This window comes from Haemaphysalis longicornis, unplaced genomic scaffold, assembly GCF_048455015.1.
Source record: "Haemaphysalis longicornis isolate Haplotype H1 unplaced genomic scaffold, Haemaphysalis longicornis Haplotype H1 scaffold_4, whole genome shotgun sequence".
NCBI classification, from domain to species: Eukaryota; Metazoa; Arthropoda; class Arachnida; order Ixodida; family Ixodidae; genus Haemaphysalis; species Haemaphysalis longicornis.
In genome coordinates, this window is record NW_027526361.1 from 5,450,046 (window position 1) to 5,464,095 (window position 14,050).

At 49.7% G+C, this 14,050-nt stretch overlaps 1 protein-coding gene across 4 annotated transcripts in view; it reads right to left on the minus strand.

The window, feature by feature from the left end:
- Vang (Strabismus domain-containing protein Vang) overlaps window positions 1–14,050 on the minus strand; it is a 172,481-nt gene that overhangs the window by 26,438 nt on the left and 131,993 nt on the right. For 3 of the 4 annotated variants that reach the window (XM_077705744.1, XM_077705740.1, XM_077705741.1), the window contains one exon: window positions 13,066–13,140. The exons of the other annotated variant lie outside the window; for it this stretch is intronic. The gene's annotated coding sequence lies outside the window, so the exon portion shown is untranslated. The remainder of the gene's footprint in view (window positions 1–13,065; window positions 13,141–14,050) is intronic. 4 annotated transcript variants of the gene reach the window in all.

Genomic DNA, 14,050 nt, shown 5'->3' on the forward strand with positions numbered 1-14,050 from the left:
TCGTACGCATTGGTGCACACGCTTGCGTGTTCGTTCGGAACTTCAACCGTTTACTCCACCGTTCTTTGTCATAAAAAGAATGTGCAGTATGTTTCACGGGCATTTAGCTCGCTATGCAAACTGTAAGCCCTGCCTAACATGCGTTTGCTTTTGCCGGCCTCCGCCAATCGCAGAGCATTCTCGAGTGACATCATAGGTTCTGTTGCGGAAAATGAGCTGGTGGGTCGCATGGTCATTTCCTTTTTTCCTAATTATGTAGCTTATTTGAGCGAAGTTTGCGTTATAAGTGGTGTCGTTATGGTTCTAACGAGGCAATCTTTCGAATGAACCAAACTTGTGTTTTCTCTTCATGGCTCCTTTAAGGACAAGACCAGAAGTGAAATGTTTGACGCGTGTATCTGAGAGTAAACAGAGCACCTGAATGCGCACTTGCCACGTGAGGAAACTTGAACCACCTGACTTCGCCGAGAAAATTGTCCCGATTGCTTCGCCCGTGTTCGCACCTGCGCTGTTTCTGTATACATCTCATTTGTGTGTGAAAAAAAATTCAGTTGATGTCGAGAGCTAGTCCCATGTGTCCTCTTGTCTCGTCTCTACCGCTCTGTTTTAATGTTTCACTAAACAAAGCTGTTTGCCGCGATCACTGGCTCGATTTAGGATCGGTGAAGACAACCTAGAAAGCGCAGGAACAATAGCCGCTCTCAGAAACACCCTCTCATTAACCGACCTTCTGCACAGGCTCTGGCACGCATCATTTACGCAGCTATAGATTCGTGACGGAGAATTTCATGCATTCGAGCGGGCTCCGGCTGCTTTCCCCGCTCCGTTTGACATTGTTAGAAAATGTGGTCTGGTTGGGAAGACGACGAAATAGAAACAAGAAGCGAGTAGCCATCGCACGGGCAACGGAGCTCGTGACATCATCATCATCCTCAGAATTGGACAGAATCACCCGTTGCAAGGCCGCCAATAAACTGGTGCACCTTTAACCGCGTCTGCCTCCTGGTCTTCAACAGACATAGTCAATTAGCGGATGGCACGGGAGAGAGGCATGCCACTCCCAAAACACACCTCCGCTGATCAAAATCAACTGCGGAGTGTCGGCATTATCCGCCCCGCAGGGCGAAGGCCTCTGCCACAGGAGATCCTCACCCCCAGCCCTCCAGACGTGCCTCCCCTCTTTCAATAAAAGTATCCCTCCCCACAGATCCCGAACCCCTCCTGTCCTGCGCTTCCCAACTCCGTTCTTTGTCCCCAATTTTCTTACCTGGACCCCCCGCAGAGTTAGCGATCTTCCCCCGCTTCTATATGGCCCCGTCTCTCGGAATTAAGCCGCCCTGTCACCCGGATGGTCCGCCTGCTGTGAAACCTCCGTACGAGGTGCCCGGATACATGTACAGATGTCGCTTGCCGCACGCGTGCGCGTTTTCGGTGCGTAAACGTTCACTTATACTGAACAGAGACACCAAACACACGTGATTCGAAAGGAGAGCAGTGTTGCAGTCCTGACACTGAAACGGGCCCTCTCTCGCACCCGCCTCCCCCTTCTCCTCTTTGTATACAGAGGCGAGCAGCCGTTACGGCATTATTACGGGAGCTGCTGCACCCAAGCTTGCACACGATTAACCCGTAGCGACGCTCGGCACTCGCGACGCCCGAAGCAGGCCCGTAATCAGAGCAGGGTTAAGGCAGGGGGGATAGCTGCAGCTTCGGCTGTTCGTTCTTTTTTCTGGCCTCCTCGACTCCTCATCCTCCGCGTGGACGGGTCGCCGCATGGCTCGCTCCTCCAACCGGTCGTTACCGGCGGCGCCCTAGCGTACACGCCGTCGTCTCCTCGGCGAGACTGCGCAGGGCGGTGACGCTCCTTCCGCGTCCCGCCGCTGAGCCACGCGGATACGTGCTTCCCGGGACTGCCGACGGCAAAATGCCGTCCTGCCAGCCGGCCGGGAAGGCCTCTACGTGAGACCCTTGTTGATGCCACGGCCGCGCCTTGGCCTCGGCTCCGTGCGCGTCTCAGTAGCGCCCCGTCCCATATACTTCCGTCGCGCGTGCGGCGCAGCAACCCGTCAACAAAGTGGGCTTTTGGACTGGTTGGTACATTGCAGACTTGACTGGTACATTTGGTTGGTACATTTACCGAAATCGTGGCGACCGAATTCTACTTTCCCCGGGGTCACTCAGGCCTCAACGGCGCGAGTGACTCGGCCCCAGTGGTCGCACGCGTAGCGAGGCAGAGGATACACTGCGCCAATCCGTCGCCTTCGTTCTCTACACCGACGGACCGAACCACATCGCCTCTGGGCCACACCCTTCTCCTACCCGGCCCGCCAACCCTTCCCACCGCGTAGAATCAGCCGAGAACCACGCGGAAATAAACGTTTATGACAAACAAGCATTTCAAGCAATGCACAGCGCTCCGTTCTGTCGCCCTGCCTTCTTCCTGTCCCTGCGTTGTTTCCGAAAGTTTGCACTACAACGCGTGTGCGAAGGTTAGTTTTATAGGACTTTATACACATGAGCTTATCATCAGCCTTAGTTGGTACTCGAAGTAACCTGGGAACTGTTTTAGACATTGTGTACGGACAAACTTCGCGGTTTAAACATTGGCGCGACGTAAAATAAAAAAGGACCCCTTCAGAGTTTTCTCTATATGCACACTTTGGCCAAGAGCGACCTGCTCTCCCTTAGAGTGAACGCACAAGTCTTTATTATTTATTTATTATTGTAAAACAGCACTTTCTGTCCGTACTTTAGAGGAGAACACTCACATAAAGGTCTTACGTCCATCTGAAATTTTCGCTCCGTCTGAGCGAAAAATTCCACTGTAAGCAAACACTCCAGCCGCGCGCGATACCTTGAATATTGATCACTACCAATGCCGCACGTGCACGAGTCGATAGATGCTTAAAGGGGACATGAAGAAAAAATGAAAGTTTGGTTCATTTTTCTTTTTTGTGAGACTTATTTGTCCCGATAACAATGATACCAACTTTATCTCACACTTCACACAAACAATCGAGATAGTAAAGGAAACAGTGGCTACTCCGCAGCCACTTTCCGGCGACTACTTTTCCAGGATGTGACAAAATCTTGTTTGTGCGGCTGGCGGCCATGGACTGAGCAAAGCCCTTATGGCTGGGCGACAGTAAGACCCCTAGTTCTTCCGTTCGATCGTATCACCTGAATGCTAAGGCTATGTACCGACGCCAAGGCCATATCGTGACCTATGGACGTAAAAAATCGGCGCGTCACGCAGTTCGGTTGGCAGAGGCGTGAAATGACGTCATTCTTTAAAGTTATTATGACAGCTGCGGCAACAGCCTGAACCCGGTCTAACGGGCAGTCAACACACTAATAACTATAATTATCACAGCTGGCCCACATTACATTACTCTTGACCAGCGCGGAGTTCGCAAGTTTGCCAAGATTTCCTGCGTTAAAAACTTCTTTCGTGGCTGGAATGGAGATGAGTGAGCTACCAAAAAGGCTAACTCTTTTAAATCGAACAAAGTTGTATTCCGTCTTCGCGGCCCTTTTAACGGCGCGAGAGGAGCAACGAGGACCCTATTTTAGGTGTTGCAAGGTGCAAAACCAAAAGGCATAGAAATCTAATAGCATGAGGACGCTTTCCGCAGGTATTAGCGCACGCGAGAAATAAAAGAGGGGGATTGTCACCCTGACATGAACGCCCAGTCGTGCATCGACCCACTGGCTACAAGTTCGCTCGTGCTGAGTTAAAATAGATCGTTTCCGGTTTGCGTTGCTAAATTAAAGTCGGTATTTTCCCGTCAAAACCGACTCTGGCCGGCCAAGGATCAGTCAACCCCACACTCCGGTCACCCGACTATCAGCGGCCCTCAATGAAATCTTTTCACGTACGTTCCTCTTACCACTTCCACTTAGTCTTCTCCTGCGCGCAGCACCGAACCCCCCTTCCATCCCCCACCCTTGAGCAGTGGGAGTCCGCTCTGACCAGCTCGGCACCGGAGCAGCAACTCGCCCTGGTGAAACGAGCTCTGGAATCGGCGCGGGCTCGCGGCCTCCTGGACATGGGAGGCTGACCACTTCCCCTTCCATCCCCCCTAAAGCTCAAATAAATGTTTTTACCACCACCACGTACGTCGCGAGAAGACAAATCTCGCGCGGCTTCCGCACCCAAAAGCGCAGCCTCATTTCCGGAATCGCCGCATGTCGAAATTGCGTGCTCATCGGCCGGGCGGTAATAACCTGATTCAGAAGCTGTGCAATCGGGCGGTACGACGTCCGAGTGGGCAGGCAACGGCCGTTACGCAATTCCGGCGCCCGGCACGTGGCGCGGCAACACGATAAAGGCAGGAAGCGAGGAGGACTGAAAAAGATAGCAAGCCGGCATTATACACACTACACGACCAACACTCCGGCGCTCGTCGTCATAGAGTTTCATACTAGTATTGCTAATTATATACTAGAGGGAAAATTGTCGCTGTAGTCGCGGGCCGCGGTGGGCGGCGCCATTGCCGCCAGCGACGTTCCTCGCCTACTTGGCTTAGTTAGCTATATGGCTTCTTTTTTGTCTCGAAGCCAAAATCAACAGAAAAGGGTAACATTTTTTTTTCTTGTTCGTCGTGCATGAAGATTCTCCATAACCACTGACAAATTAATCTTTTTGGAGGTTACATTTTATAATAACAAAATAAATTTGATGAACCTTCTACAGCACCTCAGAAGAGCCGAAGCTTCAGCCGGTTCGTACATAACTTTCAGAGTAGAGGGCAGCGCAACGAACGGGACGAAGCGAAGACGAGACAAACACAAGCGCTTGTGTTTGTCACGTCTTCGCTTCGTCCCGTTCGTTGCGCTGCCCTCTACTCTTCTACAGTAATATTGTGCTTTTTTTTTTTTTTTGCAGCCAGAGCCAACTTTTCAGCCTGATTGATTGATTGTAGGGTTTAACGCGCCGACGCAACGCAGGCGATGAGGCGCGCCGTAGTGGAGGGCTCCGGACTAATTTTGACCACCTGGGGATCTTTAACGTGCGCCGAAATCTCGTACACACGGGCGTTTTTGCTTTTCGCCTCCATCAGAAAAGCGGCCGCCGCGGCCGGGAATCGAAAACTTTTCAGCCTGTTCACGAGCCATGACAAGGACAGTTAAGAGGAACGTGCCTGCCCAGTACACGACGGAACGCTCGCCCAAGCGCGGCTCCCCTAGACAGCGGCGCCAGATTTCCCTCTAGTATATACATGTATGAAACTCTATGCTCGTCGTCAACGAAACGAACGGCGCTGGGGGAGTGCGAACTGCCTTTGGTCAAAGGACTATCTGCAGGCCTGAAAAGATAACGGAGGTCGCCCATTGTGCATTACATCGTCGTTGAACAGCGGCCGTCAATGCACCGCTGAAACACAAGACGAAATTGCTTTGAAATCGGAGTAACAGTGCCGAGTGCTGTAAAAGGATAGCAAGTATCCATCCACTCTGTTTCGCAGACACAGCCAGCAGAAGTTTTCAGCCCCCTTCGCAACGAACGCGTCGACGGGCTGGCATGCGTGTGAACTAGCTACATACGGCTGACCAGCCCGTTAATACAGAGGCCCGCTCGTTCCTTTGAGCGTTTAGACCTCGATTGATAGCGCTCTCACTTATACATGGTCGCGCACAAGGGTGCGATACCTGGCGGCCGGCCCACTCCGATGATGAAGCGGCCGCCAGGCCTTATCGCACGTAGGTGGCGCTCCGGGGTCATTACACAGCCCACTGTCCCTGCCTGGAAGAGCGCCCATTACGGGCGCAATCTTGGGTCTCCGCGATGCATCACTGTCCAGAGCTCCACTCGCTCCTACGTCGGCTCCGCGCTTCATTGCAGCCCTTAATGTAGGCTTAACGCGAGTCCGATGCAGCTCGATAAAAAAAAGGGGGGCACGTGCGAATTCTCGGGCGTCCGCTTAGCATGCGCAGCTCGTGTAGCCCGTGATGGAGGCGCTGCTGGACAGTGACAATTAGCGCCGTCTCGGGGACCCGCTCATCGGGGCGCCATCGCTCAGCATTCGCGTCTACACTCGGCGCTTGTCGGCGAAGCAACTTCTTCCAACCCCTGTGGTAGACAGCCCCAAACGAGAGGCCACGATGGCCATGTTTCCCAACGCGCACACGCTCTTCCGTCTTTCGCGTACTTAGCCACCAACAAATGAGCATAGCGGTTGCCGGACAATGAAGTGGCGGAAGGCAAGGTCGGATGGATGGATATGCGTCGAGCAAGGAGCGCACTTTCACGCTTGTAATCGTTCCCCCTTCCCCGGGCCCCCTTTTCCTCCACAAAGAGCGCGCATCCTCTCGACGAACCGTCATTAGCACTGCTGAAAGCGCTGCCGGGGCAGAGGCTCTGAACTTTGCGTCTCTGCTGAGGAGAAACCTCTCCGCGGAGACGGTGCACTGGCTGGCCCAACACGGATTTCGAACCGTGCAATACTTTGACCATTTTCAGTTGCCACGCTGCTCGAGGGAACGGAACCTATCCAAGGCCCTACAAATAGTATTTCTCTTTCTTTTTGTGTGTGCATGACTCCGTATACACGCGACCCGTTTGGTCGTTTGGGCAACGACATGCCTTTTACGGCGAGCGCAGGGTATCAATAAGAGCAGTCATTGTTTTCGCGAGCGGCCACGCTTAATTGCCGCCGTGCCGCGGCCTTGTAACTATTCTCTAATCAAAAAAATTCGCAAATGTTAACACACACGTAGGTCCGACAGAGTATCCCCCAAAAAACACAGTGCGGCACGCAGGCTACGCGCATACGTCATCGCAGTGGTCAAAGCCAAGCAACGCAACGCAACGAAACGCACGACGGGCCTCCCTAAAACATCGATAAGGTTAGAATATAGACTGCCAAGGTGCGCGTGACAGCTAACGCCGACTTTGCGGCTATTAACACTGAGCTTGTAGCCTTCATAGATGATTTCATGGTCCAATTTTATGAACGTACACTAAATACAAACTGGGCCCTTTTTAAAGATAAAATTCACTCTTTGATAAAAAAGTATATTCCCTCGCGCGTCATTCCTTGTAAACACCGTGTCCCTTGGTTTAATATTTCCTTCAAGCGCCTTTTAAATAGAAAGAAGCGACTGTTTAGCAAAGCGCGCAAGTGCAACCGCCCTGATGCATGGGCTACGTACCGCCAAAGTAATAATGTTTTCAAGGATGCAGTTAAAAAAAGCAAAGCGCGTTTTCTTCAATGATACACTTCCCTTGCTGCTTGCTGAAAATACCAAGAAATTCTGGACTATAATCGGCGCCCCAAAAAACAACGCAGTCTCTTTAGTTCATGAAAACGGTGCAGTCATCCCTCATTCCAAAAGCTGTTTTGTTTTGAATGACATGTTTAAGGTCCTTACTCAACCATCCCCAAATAGTAACTTGTGTCCCATTGAAGAAGCGGTCGATTTTCCACCAATGGAACGAGTTGTTATTGACTGGGGTGGAATCATACCGCTCATCAGGAATTTAAAATTATCATCGTCATCAGGAGTAGATGGAATAAATTCAAAATTTCTCAAAAGCACCGAAGTATATACATCCATAATTCTTGCTCAGATTTTCACCCAGTCATTAACCTCGAACACCTTACCTGACGATTGGAAGATTGGCAAGGTGGTCCCATTATTTAAGTCCGGCGACACGCACAGCCCATTAAATTACCGTCCGATTTCATTACCTACCATCCCATGTAAGCTTTTCGAACACATAATTTATTCCCACCTGGTTAAGTTTCTGGAAAAGAACTCTTTTTTTTCTTCATGCCAACATGGCTTTAGGAAATCATTTTCTTGCGAGACCCAGCTCATTTCTTTCACACATGACCTTTTCTCTGCTCTAGATAACGGATCATTTGTTGACTGCATATTCTTGGACTTCTCCGAAGCATTCGATCTTGTTTCTCATCAGTTACTTTGCATGAAGCTTCGAAAGTTAAATCTGGACGCTAATATTGTAGCTTGGATTGAAATTTTTTTATCTAATAGAACACAATTTGTAACCGCTAACGATTTTGACTCTTCTTTCTGTTCAGTCACATCAGGCGTGCCTCAGGGATCCGTACTCGGCCCCCTTCTCTTTCTAATTTATATCAATGATCTACCCAGCTCAATTAACTCTTCCATCAGATTATTTGCGGATGATTGTGTACTGTATCGAACCATTTCTTCAAATTCTGACTCGTCACTGCTAGAGTGTGATCTAAACAAAGTGTCTAACTGGTGTAATAATTGGAAAATGCGTCTAAACATTAATAAATGCCAAACAATGATAATTTCCCGGCGTCTGAATCCCTCTGAAGCTTCCATTTACACTACTGAAGGCCGCCGACTTGAAGAGACTAAAACATATAAATATCTAGGAGTCCACATAACTCATAACTTATCTTGGGAAACGCACGTGAATTACATAATTAACAATGCTAATAGGACCCTTGGGTACCTCCGACGCAACTTTTCTGCTGCCCCTTCTGACCTGAAATTGATACTTTACAAAACACTAATTCGTCCAAAGCTAGAATATGCCTGCGCAGTATGGGACCCAGGATTCGATTATCTTACTAACGCTTTAGAATCCGTTCAAAACCGCAGCGCACGTTTTATCTTGGCCAACTACTCTCGCACGTCAAGTGTAACATCTATGAAACTCACCCTTAATCTACCCAATCTTTCTTTGCGCAGAAAAGCAAATCGATTGAATCTATTTCACAAGATATACCACTCCAACCCAATTTTAAAAAACGAACTGGTAAGTATCCATCATATATATCACCACGCACTGATCATATCTACAAGGTTAAAATTCCGCATTGCAATACAAATCTATTTTTTGATTTCTTCATCCCGAAAACATCGAAACAATGGAACCACCTGCCAACCTCAATCGCCACAACCATCGATGCGCGCGCATTTCAAACAGCCGCCGAACGCTACTTTCGTTCCCATTAAACTTTTTTCTTCTTCTTGTTGTTTACACGCGTGCACTGTATATTTATCGAACACGTATTCGGTCTCCCTATCTTTTATACTGATTTCTTTTTGGTAGATGGGTCTATTTTTCGTGTGTTCGTTTTGTATTTTCTTCTGCTTGTATTTTGGTCTCATACGCTGATGTTATTTGATAAGTGGTTTTTAATTTCATTGCATTAGTTCATATGCTCGCTTTGTATTTAATTCATTGTTTGAGCCTGTATACTGCTATTACCTTTGTATAATTTCTGGAAACATTATTATTTTCTATATGTAAACCACATTTATAGTGTAACTTGACTAATCTCCCCGTGTACAATTGTTTTGTAATCCTAACCACTTTCTTCTGTAACGCCCTCTGGGCATTGAAGGTATTGAAATAAATAAATAAATAAATAAAAACTACCACAACACGATGCTGCATTCTTTGGTTTCTTGAAGTGGAGCTGTTGCCGCGGATGCAAAAACAAAAACAAACAAAAAAAACGGGGGAGTAAAGTTTGCAACAATAATGCAGTATCGTGTTGCAAACAAACTCCCTGTTTCCTTCTTTTTTTTTTTTTTTTTTTGCATGCGCGGCACCAGAAAAGTTGCTGCCTCTTCCCTTCGGAACTACCTCTCCCTTGGCACCCGTTCATCTCCGGAGCTTCACTTTTAAATATAGGCGGGCGTACAATCAGGAGAAATATTTTCCCAGCAATACACTTGCGTTTAGAAGTGAATCCGACTTAGAGGGAATCGGTGCAAGTTTGGTCTTTGCAGGGTGGCTTTCCCGCCTCGCGTGTTGCGCAGTGAAGCCTGCTCACCGTCCCTCTGATCGCTCCCCCGGTGGTGCGACGGCGCGGTTGGTGGCCCGGCACCCAACAAACCACAAACAGCTCCGCTGCTCGTCCACAGAGTGCAATCCGCGACTTTCTCCGCCATCGGTTTTATTTTGTTTAGGAAGGTCTCATGCGTCGACCCGCCACTCGATCCCCCGAAACGAAAATAAACCGCCATAAAATACACCAGAGGTTGGCTGTGAGAACAAAACATGCGTTGTACGCGCAACAGGCAGTAGCGCCGCCGATTCGGACCCACAGTGTAGGCATAATGAGCTCGGAGAAGTGGCAAATGGTCTACGCGAATCCGGAACAAAAAAAATAATAAAAGCACTGGCGCAGCTCGCACTAGTGGTGCAAGGCTGGAGAAACAGCAGAGTTGGGTGTGGACCTAGCTTCTCCGCACACTGATAGCGGATCCCAGAGGAACGGCAGCAGAACGGGCAAGTCTATGCACGTTCCTCGAACGGCGAGTGGCAACCCAAGACTGCCACTCTCTGAATTAGAGTTTTAGCATTCCGTCTGTTCCGTCCGTTCCGTGCTTACCGTCAGTACCGGGACCCGACTGCGCCTGCGCGCGGGCACGGTGAGCAGGACCCCACCGTAACGAAGGCGCGCACATGGTGAGGGCCGGCCTGCGGAACTAATCCACCCTAAAGGAACAAATGCGCAAGTGCCCAGGCGGGTCGCCGGCCGCGTGATTGCAAACGCTTCGCTGCACAAAGCACCCACGTGACATGTGTGATGTCTCTGCGCGCGCTGTTCTTCTAGTGCCTGCTAAAGCAGGCCCTACCTTCCGGCCTCGGTGGCCTCGAGTACTGAGCACTGGCTCGGACGGTTTGGGTTCGAGCCCCACCAGGTCTATCTTTTAGATTTTTTTTTTTCATTTAAAAAAAGCCTAACTTTTTTTCTAAATTTAATTTTTTTTTAAATCTCAAATCGGCGTATTGTTTTTGTTAATAATAGTGATTTGGTATGTTTTAGCCGCTTTAGGTTTAGGGCGCAGCCAATGACGACGTTTAATTACCGTTCTGCATGGCGCGAACAGATATGTCACGTGGGTACTCTGTGCAGCGAAGCGTTTGGAAGTACGCGTCCCGGTCAACACGGTACGAATGGAACGGATCCTGGAACAGACGGAACGAAGACGTTGTCGCCGCCGACCGAGTCAAGCCCGCTTACGTCCCCCTCCCTCCGACCCACCCAGGGCTTCGTCCTCAACGACCCCGCCCCGGAATTCCCAAGCTTACCGGTCACGTGGGCAAGACAACGGCCTCCGGCTCTACAGGGGGAGCCCTGTCGCGACCGGCGCGCCACGGGTCCACCGCGCCGAAGATGACGACGACGAAGGCGGGAGTTCCTTACGTGGTGCAAGCCCACGCGCAAGCCTGGGCGACGCCGGGCGCTCCTCACGAGGCGCACGCTCGCGTGCGCTCGGCATTTTTTTTTTTTTTGCTAAAGCCACTGCGCGAAGGTCCTGTCGGGAAGTTTTTTCTTTGTACTTTTTTTTTTTGCTAACGCAAACGGACCAAGCTCAATCTTCAACAGCTCCGATTTTAAAATCTCGGACGAGCCATCGACTTCGCCAAAGAATACTCTTGACCAACGCGACCGCGTGAGTAACACGTAAAGGATCACGGGCCATGCAAGCAAAGCTCCGGGGATAGTTCGCAACGAAGCAGGCACACAGGTGCTAATTTGCGATCCCGTCGTGCCAGGGTTTGCCCACACACGCCCGCTGATCACATCTCCGCCTGCGGCATACCCGCAGTGCGCGTTGTTATCAGCCCTAATCTCTATGCGCAGTGATCCTTCTCCGCGCGGAAGAGACCTTTGTCGGCACTTGATTCGTACACCACCCACCGCCACGAGATATTAATGAGGCGAGGGTAATCGATCGGATAAATCAGAGTAATGAATTTATTCCCCTCGCAAATCCTCTGCCACCACAGTCCTCTATCTTCACTGCGAGCCGTCCGGAGTTCCTCATCGTCTGACGCGGTTAATGAGTCTCATGACCTACTTCAGCCACGGGCTGTGCACCAACGCTCCAATTCATCGTATTCAACTGTTTGCGGAAAATAGCATCAACTAACACCCTACAATGAATACAATGTATGGATGCTTCTGAAATTCCATTAAGATGGAAGTGTCTTTAATCACAGTTCTAAAATGGCCTTCACTTCATGTGGGAAACTCGTGATCAACGTCCAGCAGTGGTGGTGAACGCCTCGGTTCCCTTCGATTGATGCACAGGTGCGACAGGCGATAAGCTCCTGCAAGCATCCTTCACGCGATCGAGTTAATATATGCTTCGCGCGTTTTGGGCAATGCTCGAGGAAGGAGGGGGGGGAGTCGAATCGTTTATTCCTGATTATGTTAAGCAAACCGATACCCACCACGAAATCGACCACTAGAAATATACCGTTATAATGAGCACACACACACGAACGAGCATGTCGACAAAAAATAAACCTCGCGTTATTGATTGCTTCCCAGCAGGTCGCGCCCAAAAGTGATAGGCTTCGCTACGTATGCTACGGAAGAAACAGACATTTAGTATTCCAATCTTTCGAATCAGCCGACATTTTATATTCATCCAGCAATTCGACACGGACGGGCAGACATGTAGGCAGGCAGGTAAGAATACGTGGTCAGAGAAAAAGACACCTTATTAGCCAAAATGCCAAACAAAAAAAGAATTCAGGGCTAATTTACTCTGCCAAGGTGGGTGACCAGCGGAGCCATTCTCGGGTTATTGTTGGATGGCCCCCAGCTACCGCTCAAACCGAGCCGCTGCGCCGGGGAAGCGTTCAGCGGGATGCCAAGCTGACTTCACTGCGCAACACCACACCACGTAGGAAAGCCAGCTTACGAAGAACAAGCCTACACCGACTTTCTTAAAGTCGGCTTCACACCTGCAACTAGATCTCGAATGCCTTACCAATTCGGCTATCTGGGCGCCTATTCACACCTGCAACTAATGCACGGTGGAACAACTAATGCCTTGCTGAGAAGATACCATTATAAAGCAATATACGCCATCTCATAAATATCATGGCGTATATTGCTTCCTATATTTATGTATATGCTCCGTAAGATGGCGTATACTGGGAGAGAAGATATGGTGTGATGGTGTGCCGAAGTTAGGACGACGGGGCGGCTTTTCTCGTCCTGCAGACGCACAGAAAAAAAGGAAAGAAAAAGGGAAAAGAAGAAAACGGGGGAGCTCCGCTGCAAAGAGACGAGGGCGTGTGCTCACCTCACGTCAGCCCCAATGGACGCGCGATCTCGCCTGCAGGCCGGGTTCCGAACCGTGTGCTCTCCATACCTGATCCTGAAACCAAAGGCAGCAAGGGTCAGAAAATAACGCCGACGACTAAACGTTTGGAACCTTGCAAATACAACAAATCGTGTGCGCACCTGCGCGTCTACGTGATCATACAGTGAGCCCGAAAGTTGGAAAAAAAAAAAAAAAAAAAAAGAGGACAAAGCAGTTCGATATTGGTTAGCTCTTATCGTGTTGGTGTGGAGTGTTGCCTTAACTCTCTCTCTCTCTCTCTCTCTCTCTCTCTCTCTCTCTCTCTCTCTCTCTCTCTCTCTCCTCTCTCTCTCTCTCTCTCTCTCTCTCTCTCTCTCTCTCTCTCTAAAGTAGCCGGAATAGCCGGCTCACAGCGTGTGAAACCTGTCTGCTCGTTCACTATAAAAACTCAGACTGGTGTTCGCGTCCGCCCAAACACAGCCTCAACGGCCTGCAGACAACCTGCCATTTCACGCACCTTGTCATTTCTATATTTTCCCCCAACAACGCATGGGGAAAAAGTCGCTGCGCTGTAAAGTCCTAACCGGACCTTATCTGCGCAGCTATGTACACGTTAGATATTTCTGTGGCTACAGCTGGGCGTGCTGAAGCACGATTTGGCTCGCAAGCACCACAGACGTGGTTGAAGAGTACCAAGCTTGCCTGATCGAACTTCCATTATAAAAAAAAATCGATTTGACCAAATTCATGCAGTAAACCGAATTTCGTAACACCGATCTCGCCTGAAAGCCCGGATTCGCCTGCAGGTACGAATTCGCCATAGCAACCTGAGACTGCATATCAACAACGCCAAGCTATAGAAATCTCTTCTTCTAGCATTTTACTATTCAACCTTAATGAGATTATAACAAATATATCAGCTAGGCTATATCGTTGCCTTAACTACGCTTCAATCTAGCGCGGGAACCTAACTGGACTGTCCTTT